Source organism: Trachemys scripta, chromosome 1 (assembly GCF_013100865.1).
Source record: "Trachemys scripta elegans isolate TJP31775 chromosome 1, CAS_Tse_1.0, whole genome shotgun sequence".
Lineage (NCBI taxonomy): Eukaryota > Metazoa > Chordata > Testudines > Emydidae > Trachemys > Trachemys scripta.
The window spans coordinates 300,103,163-300,112,590 of NC_048298.1; the positions used below are offsets into that span (position 1 = coordinate 300,103,163).

General features: G+C 42.5%; 1 long non-coding RNA gene across 1 annotated transcript; it reads left to right on the top strand.

Annotated features, from left to right (window-relative positions):
• The first annotated feature begins 208 nt into the window (after window positions 1-208).
• Window positions 209-8,890, top strand: LOC117871716. Its single transcript, XR_004644341.1, has 4 exons — window positions 209-296; window positions 1,008-1,466; window positions 3,821-3,914; window positions 8,808-8,890. It is a non-coding gene; the product is annotated as an uncharacterized LOC117871716 (long non-coding RNA).
• The last annotated feature ends 538 nt before the right edge of the window (window positions 8,891-9,428 follow it).

Consider the following 9,428-nt stretch of genomic DNA (forward strand, 5'->3'; position numbering starts at 1 on the left):
ATCTGGTGCCAAGCCGCAGCCCTGGTGTTTTTACAAGCTGCATACCATACTTGGCGGAGATCCCACCTTGCCCCTCCACACACCACCTTGGATACCTCTGCGGAACCTGAGTCACAGGCCCCGGCATGAACAGTAAGGATAAAGAAGAGGTGGAGGAGGAGAAAGAGGGGGATGGGGGACATACGACTGGGGGTCCAGCTATTCCGTGAGCCAGGACCTGTTTGAGACTCTACTGCAGTCTATTCAGTCCCTGTTGTTGACCACGGGCAAGTCCAATGCAGGGAAAGGAGCCCCAGGTAAGTGTGTAAATTTATTTCCCATTCTAGTGATGTACTGATGGTGCCCCCAACTTAACAGGACACAGCTATCAACTTTTCATTAATTTACTCGTCCCAGTACAACAAAGAGAGGAACTGTTGTTATCTGCTTTTCATACCCCTGCAGAGTTAGGCAATGGGAGGGCCATACAGAGCAGTTTGTTTATGTACACAGGGATGTCCCTTGAATCCCCCTGAGAGATCTCAATGAAACTTTTATGGAGGTACTCTGCAGTCCTCTCCAGGTTACTAGAGATGGCAGCCTTATTTCTTCCTTAGTGGTAGGATATTTTCCCATGCTGATTGGTGATAACTTGGACAGGTACCAGTGCAGTACACAGGCTAGCATATGGGGTCAGGTGGCCTTGGGACACCAGCACCAGCTGTGCTGTCAGTGGCTTTGTAACCCTCAGGAGTGAGATATCAGCTACCACCACCTGTGGAAAATGGTGCCGGTATTCAGTGCCAGTGCCCTACTCATTGTTTCATGCAATTGAGCAATTCCCTCCTTATTTCCCTCACCCTTGGCAGGCCATACTCATTATGGGTGGTGCTGTGCATAAGCACTCTGAAGCAAAAGAGTCAATAAGCCTTTCTTTAGGCGAGCAAGGGAAGGGAGTTCTGAATCCTAACTTTCACTTTACATTGTGACTATACTGACAATGGTACCTCTGTGTGTTTTATCTGCAGCCTTGAGGGGGTTCCCCGTCTACACCTGTGGAATATCTGAGCCAGATAAGGAGGAGAAAGAAGAGGACTTGGGAAGATCTGTTCAGTGAGATCCTCTGCTGCTACAGACTGTGAGCAAAGGGCCTGGAGGGTGAACATTGCAGACAGCCTGAGGGAGGAAAATGTGGACAGGTGGAAGGTTCAGGAGTCTCAGTAGAAAAGGAGAAGGAGATGCACCAGGACATAATGGGCCTTTTCTGGCAGCGAACACAAATGCTGCAGTCTCTTGTGGACCTACAGGGTCACCTCCCTTTGCAGTCCATGGAGAATTCCATTATAGCACCTCCTTGCACCCTCATCTCAACATTGCACATTGTATCAGTGGCTGCATCCCTACACCTGCCACTCCACCTCTCAGGACATTAAGGACAACCACAGCTTCACATACACTGACCTGGGAAAGCCATGGCTGCTGTACATGTAGGTAAAGTTGACATGAATGTTTTTTTCCTTGTTAAGTTCTGTTCCATTAATTTTATTAAGTTTTTTATATATTTGCTTTTGAATTGCACAGATTTTTCTTTCCACTGGTTTTGTTACTGAATAAAATGCTATTCTTTGGAAAATAATTCATCTTTATAAGTTTACAACTTATGCTGCAGAGTGCCTAGTAGTTCTGAAAGCACCCTTGTTACTGTACAGTGTGACGCAGCTCAGAGGATCAGTGACAAATACAATGTAATAATCATAAATGTACAACAAGCACTGCAAAATTAATAGGTGCAGTGACAGTGTTATCTTAGGTGTACACTGAGAACCTCACAATTCCTAACAGGCCCTGGAATAGCAGGGCCAGGGAGAGCACAGTACTTCACAGTGGGTTTTTGCGGCTCACTGTAACAGTTCTCTTTCAAAGCCTCCCTGATATGGGAGTAATGCACTTTGTGGAGGGTGGTGCTGCAGCTGAAGAGATAACATGCATCTGGGCTCTTTAGAAACAGGCCTGTGCACTGAAGCTGCTAGTTCTGGTCTAGGCACTAGGCTTGTGCCCAGAATTATGCCATCTGCTTGGAGTCTCTGGAAGGTGAGCTGCACCTGAAGTCTGATGTGGTGTTCCAGTCAAGTCTGAGACACAAATTCATGGCACACTACATATTGTATCTCAGGCAAATCAAATATCTGAAATGGAGATCAGATTCAGGAATGGTGCAGCACATGAATCACATTTCTTGAACCTCTTCTTGCTGTTAGAGCCAGGTATGATTCCCACCTGGCCCAAAAGGGGGCTGCACAGAGGCCCTCAGAGAAGAATGTTATTTTTTTCTGTGCATAAAGAGTAAAGAAACCAAGGGAACCAAGTGTCAATATTAAAAAAAAAAAAAATTCCATTAGTGCTTCTCACTAAGAAAAACTGGATTGCTGACATTTGCATTGTATCCTGATAAAATGCTCTCAACATATAGTGAATGTAGGGGGAAAATGTCCATGCAAATTTGTCTTTTTGTTTCCAAGTTTTACCCACTTCACAAATTGAACAGTGTAGGTATAACCTCTATTTTCATCATGGAATTTGTTGTATTCTCCTAAATATCTTGTACCTGTGCATCAAGGGAGAAGCAAAAATACACCATATTTCCTATCAATTGTTTGAAAAGCACTTTAATGGTGAGCACTATATAAGCACCAAGCCTGACTAAAAGCATACCGACAAGCTATAGAAATTATGTAATCGCCTCCAGGGCTCAAATGTCAACAGAAATCAACTGACTTAGAAATTAAGCTTGTCACGGAATTCACAGCAGCAGCACCAGCCACCCTGACTACCTCTTCCAGTTCCTTCAGTCACCACTACTGCAGCTTCTTCCCAGGCCATCTCCTTTAGCTAGTACTTCCACTCCCCAGCCACGACCAACTCACCCATTCAAAATACCCACTCACTCAGGGGGAGTGGAGAAATGGCCTTCTCAAGCCCTGCTATCTAGATAATGTTTAGTAATAGAAAAACAGTTGGCAATACACATAAGTTACTCTGTGCAAGATGAACAAATCCAGCTGAAAAAAGATAAAAAAAGTAAAACACAACTATTTGCAGACCTGCCAAGTCTCACTCATTTGGAAGAAGTCTCCCTCACTGGGGATTGATTTTAAGACAGTATTTAAAGTATTTCCCATTGATTTTGAAAAGACAGATTTTAGAACAATTTATCATCACAGCTCTGTATCTGATGATGAGAAACTGAGAACTGTGTAAGTATGGCCTATGTACAGGTTGGCACAGTGGCCTCAGTTAAAAGGGGTTAAAATGTACTATACTTTCTCTGAATTCATTGCTAGCAATCCACACTGATGGGTAACCATGGAAGCTGAATATGACAGAGCCCAAAGCACCAGTAGCTCCATCCTTGGATCATGTGGCCAGATGCTGTGCCTCTGCAGAGGTACAGACAGTTGTTTTGCCGCCACTTTGGGCAGGAAATGTAGCTTTTTGCTTAGAAACCTTTCTAAACTAGATTTTTTTTAAACCTAATGTTTGCTTTTGGGTTTGATTGACAAGTGGAATTACTATTTGCCATACTGAAGTGACATTGGCACTCTGATTTTTGATCTGAGGGAATACCTCTGCTGTGTGCTAGTTTTTACCTAAGCTAGAAGGGCTGGAGTGACAAAATCATGAATAACACTTCAATTTTGAGGTCAAAGCTATTTGCTGCCAAAATAAGCTATAAGACAAGGTGACTTCATGCCAAACATTTGTGTGGACTGGGCTGATGTTGCCTTTTCTATGAAAAAGAAAACCTGCATATGACAGAAAAGGCAATAATCTATTCCTTTAGGGAGAGTGCTGTCCTATCCTGAGCTATTTCTGTTCTTCCTGGACTTGACAACGCATCTCCTTTCTCACCTCGGTCAGCAGATGTCAGAACCCAAGTAAGTGTATACGTTTTGGGACAGTAGGCTTCTTCAGTTTGATTTATTTGCAGTATGCTATGAAATGACAATTATTCTTGCTAAAGTTTTAGAATGGTGGGTTTGTGGTTGAGAAAGAAACAGGTATCCTGCACCAGGGTATCTACCCTGCAGCCAACTCTGTCTCAGGTTCATTGACAACCATAGGATTCCAATCTAGGCAGAACTACCCTGTCACTACTCATTCACTCTAAATAGTCTAGAAAGACAGTCCTGACTTCTGAGTGTTCTCTTTATTTCAATTCCCCTCACCCTCTCCAAAGATACAGGGTAAAAGGGAAGACAAACAGGCATTTTAAAAGAAAATAAGTTTAATATTCTAGCTCATCTTCCCTGGAGAAGGAAACAAATTGTGTTCTGGAAAAGAAGGAGGTTGCACCAGTACCACTGACAAACTTTTCCACCTGTGTTCCTTGAGCAAATAGTTAAAAAGATGTTAGATATTGTAAAAATTCAAGAAGAGCAAGCTGAGCCTTTAAAACCTCTATTTTCCTTCTAGTTCAAAACAGGAATCTTTTTATTCTGATTTTGTTATATGTATGCTGGTGGGTGCCTACATTAGATAAAGCAGTCTCATTCTTTGTTAACAACACAACAGCCCCTTCTGACAGACTATTTCTCAAAAGAATCTATGGTTTTCAAGACAGAAGTATCCTCAAATAGGAACTTTGAAGCTTCTCTGTAGATATCCACCTGTTATGTTAGAGTAATTATAACAGGGGCAAGATAAGTCTTATTTAGGATGAAAAATTAGTCTATTAACAAAGTTTGTTTGGATGAGGCTTGAGGTGGATCATGCTTGATGTAGCCTTAGTTATGAATTTTTTGGTAAGTTCCTGTTATCCAGTGCAGCGAACGGGTGACCCTAATGGATGTATATTTCATATAGACTCTCATTCAAAACAGATTTTGACTTCAATAAAGTTTGTGGGAGAAGTGGGGGGGTTTTTTGTGTGAGGCATTAAAAAAGGGATGTGGCACCACATAAAGAAGAGAAAAAACACATCACTTCTATCTTTAGAAATACTAGGAACATCTATTAGAATTCTTTGAAGGGGTCAACAAGCATGTGGACCAGGGGGATCCAGTGGATGTAGTGTAATTAGATTTTCAGAAAGCCTCTGACTAGGTCCCTCACCAAAGGCTCTTAAGCAAAGTAAGCTGTCATGGGGTAAGAGGGAAGGTCTTCTCATGGATCAGTAACTGGTCAAAAGATAGGAAACAAAGGGTAGAAATAAATGATCAGTTTTCAGAATGGAGAGAGTTAAATAGCGGTATCCTCCAGGGATCTGTACTGGGACCAGTGCTGTTCAACATACTCATAAATGATCTGGGAAAAGGAGTAAACAGTGAGGTGGCAAAATTTGCAGATGATACAAAACTACTCAAGATAGCTAAGTCCAAAGCAGACTGTGAAGAATTACAGAGGGATCTCACAAAACTGGGTGACTGGGCAACAAAATGGCAGATGAAATTCAATGTTGATAAATGCAAAGTAATGTACATTGGAAAACATAATCCCATCTATGCATGTAAAATGATTGGGCCCAATTAGCTGTTACCAGTGAAGAAAGAGATCTTGGAGTCATTGTGAATAGTTCTCTGAAAACATACGCTCAATGTGTAGCGGCAGTCAAAAAAGCTAAGAGAATGTTGGGAATCATAAGGAAAGGGATAGATGATAAGGCAGAAAATATCATATTGCCTCTATATAAATCCATGGTACTCCCACATCTTGAATACTGCAGGTATATCTGGTCTCGCCATCTCAAAAAGGATATATTGAAATTGGAAAAGATGCAGAAAAGGGAAACAAAAAGTATTAGGGGTATGGAACAGCTTCTGTATGAGGAGAGATTAATAAGACTGGGACTTTTCAGCTTGGAAAAGAGACGACTAAGGGGGGATATGATAGAGGTCTATAAATCGTGACTAGTGTGGAGAAAGTAAATAAGGAAGTGTTATTTACTCCTTCCTATAACACAAGAACTAGGAGTCACCAAATGAAATAAATAGGTAGCAGGTTTAAAACAAACAAAAGGAAGTATTTATTCACACAACACACAGTCAACCTGTGGAACTCTTTGCCAGAGGATGTTGTGAAGGCCAAGGCTTTAACAGGGGTCAAAAAATAACTAGATAAGTTCATGAAAGATAGGTCCATCAATAACTATTAGCCAGGATGGGCAGGGATGCAAAACTATGCCCTGAAGTGTCCCTAGCCTCTATTTGCCAGAAGCTGGGAATGGGTGACAGGGGCTGGATCACTTGATGTTTACCTGTTCTGTTCATGCCCTCTGAAGCACCTGGCATTGGCCACTGTCGGAAGATACGATACTGGGCTAAATGGACCATTGATTTGACCAAGTATGGCATTCTTATGTTCTTATCAACTGGCAAATAAGTTCCTCGTATTCCTATACACAAGGACAGCTCAGAAAGTTATTGGACTGTGGAGATGTATACAGAACCTGGAATAGAAATACCAGAGGTGATGAAAGAAAACTTACTTTTACAAAGAGTTTCCCAAACAATCAGAACCTCCACATGGTGTAGAGAATTAATACTTTTCTACCGTCATATCACAAAGGATATATTTTATCTTTTCTAAACCATTGGCTCTAGATCACCACTGACAGTCAGCTTAAGAATTAAGTTTGTAAATGCCTTTCCACTTCCTTTATTTCTCCCCAGTTCTCAAAGACAATTTGAAGAAGTTCAGTATGACCACAGACACCACCTCCTACATAGAGGGCCAAAGGAGTAGTCCCTTCACAGTTGTGTATTCTGTTTTTGGAGGTAAGGGATGAATGGATTGCCAAAGGCAATACCAGACCTTAAGCTCTTCAAGAGATGCACAAAGAAGACTCCCTTCAGGATGGAAACATTAACTTCCATTTTGCCCATGATTTCTCAAAAGAATTTTGATTGTAATACAGTTGCCTGTCAACATGAGCCCATCCATCCTTCTCACCAAACGGTACTCAGGTTTTTCTACCAGAACAACAGTTATCAAGGGCCACTGCCCTTTGTACAGCCCCAAATATATTTATAAACATTTAATAATTGTGATGGAGGACTTAGAAAGGAAATTCTTTTGCCTTCTCACAGAACACATTCTGAAAGAGGCATCAACCAGGGAAGAAACAATCCAGAAGACATCAAATATGATAATCAGAGAGCATGTAGTTTTATTTATCACCAGTTTAAGACAAAAATAGTCTCATCTTCAGCAGGGCCCTAACTCAACACCAAAATAGTTATTCTGAAAGAAGACATGTTTAGATTTAAACAAGTCTTAAGATTATGAGATCTGCTTTCTGATCATGCAGAATGAGGGACCACGTTCTCCAGAGCACTCCCTTTCTTCAGCCATATAGTGAAACTTTAATGAGAGATCTGAACTTGCAGGGATGGAGAGCTCATAGTTGGAAAAATGAAAATCCAGGGAGTTTGGATGATGCAGAGAAGAAACCCCAGTGTAAACTTCTTGGAGCTTTGAGCAATAAGCTTTGCCTTTCTGTACCTTTGAAAATATATCAAGGAAATATATCTCCTTGTGAGGTCAGACAATAGCTACACAGTAACATACCTTAAACAAGGAGGTTGTTGCAACCAGTCAGCTTATTCTTAAACATACCTGCAACCAGTCTCTTAACCAAAAAGCCATTCACTTCTTCCGTGGAGCAGAAAGGAATACTGATTGTAAAAACACCTCAAGAAAGCAATCTGGATTTATCTGAAGAGAAACACACTAGTGAGGAAATATACTGCAATATTTGTGATCCATCATCCAGGAAGCAGAGTGGGAACCAAGCCTCAAAGTCTGCTATAGCAAATTGGATCAAAGCTGGTATACTGCTAAGGATATTCCTCCTCTGGAAAGTATTGCAATTCATTCTATCAGATCAGTGCTTATATCCTGTACTGAAAAACTTTGGGCCTCCTCTTGGTAGTATTTAGTAGTATTAATGTATATGTATTAATGTATTTGTCTGGTGATATGATATGGTTAGAAAATTCAACCACCCCCTTTATTTTGGTCTGTTTATAATTCTAAATTTAACAGAATGTATACTTTACCTAGCTGGTCACTGGTATTTCGCCTATCTTCTTTACTTCATATTATTCTTGTGCAGGAGTGATCACATGTAAATAGCTAACTTTGAATATCTAGTTAGTTCTCATGCTTGGATAGGGTTACCATAAGTCCGGATTTTTCCGGACATGTCCGGCTTTTTGGTGCTCAAATCCCCATCTGGGGGGAAATCCCAAAAAGCTGAACATGTCCGGGAAAATAGGGACATGCAGGGCCGGGGCCGGGGGTGCGGGGTCGGGGCCGGCCCGGGGCAGGCGGTGCTGGGCCGGGGGCCTGGGCCCGCCGGTGCTGGGCCGGGGCCGGGCCGGCGGTGCTGGGCCGGGGGCTGGCCTGGGGCCGGCTCCCCAGGGCCCGAGCTGAGCCAGGCTGGAGACGCCCGGGCCGGGGCTGGAGGGAGCCGCTCGGTTGGGGGGGGGCCAGACTAGGCCGCACCTCCTCGCCCCCCCAGCTTACCTGCTGCCTGCTTCAGGCTTCCCGCGAATCAAATGTTCGCGGGAAGCAGGGGAGGGGGCGGAGTTGGGGCGGGGACTTTGGGGAAGGGGTGGAGTTGGGGCAAGGGCGTGAGCGGGACTGGGGGTGGGAGTGGGGGCGGGGGCCGGGGTCCCGTGGAGTGTCCTCTTTTTGGACACTCAAAATATGGTAACCCTATGCTTGGATGTTCACTTTTTCTAACTGTAGTGGTTTGGAAGTGTTCATATGGCCATATGTTCTGGGAATGGAGCTACTTAGAGATTTGTCCTCCTTCCATCTTTTAGACTGCTTCCAAACTATGAAGACTGTATGGATCACCTAATAGTAAGGACTGCTAGCCCTGTTATTAGAGAAAATAAATTAACAGGTAAGAACAAATTTTTCTTTACACACTTGTGTAGCTTTCTATTCTGGGATGTCAGTATTTTACAAATGATAAAAAAAAACTTTTTATTTAAAAAAAACTCTAACATCCCTATGAGGGAGGCGTTTTTTCTATCTTACTTATCATTAACCTGAACCTGGTATAGTCACCTACCCGTGGAAAGTAGATGCTAAAGGTTATTATTTTGATTTGGTAGCCTTTTACACCCACTTTGCATTGGTGTAAATGACTACACAAATTGCAGGGAAACCAGGGTGATTCAAGCCTAGAAAAGTTAAGGCCCAGATTTTCAAGCGTTCATTAATTTTGGATGCCTCAGCTTCTGCCCAAATTGATATATGGAGCCTAATTTTTAGAAATATGGCGCACTCATATTGAAGTCATCTGAGGCACTAAAATCAGTGGACAGTTCTTTGAAAATATTGGACTAAGGATTTTGGTCCAAAGTCACTAAGGGTATGTCTACACTTAAAACGGTATAGCAGCACACCTGCATTGCTGCCTATGCACTGTTGTAGTG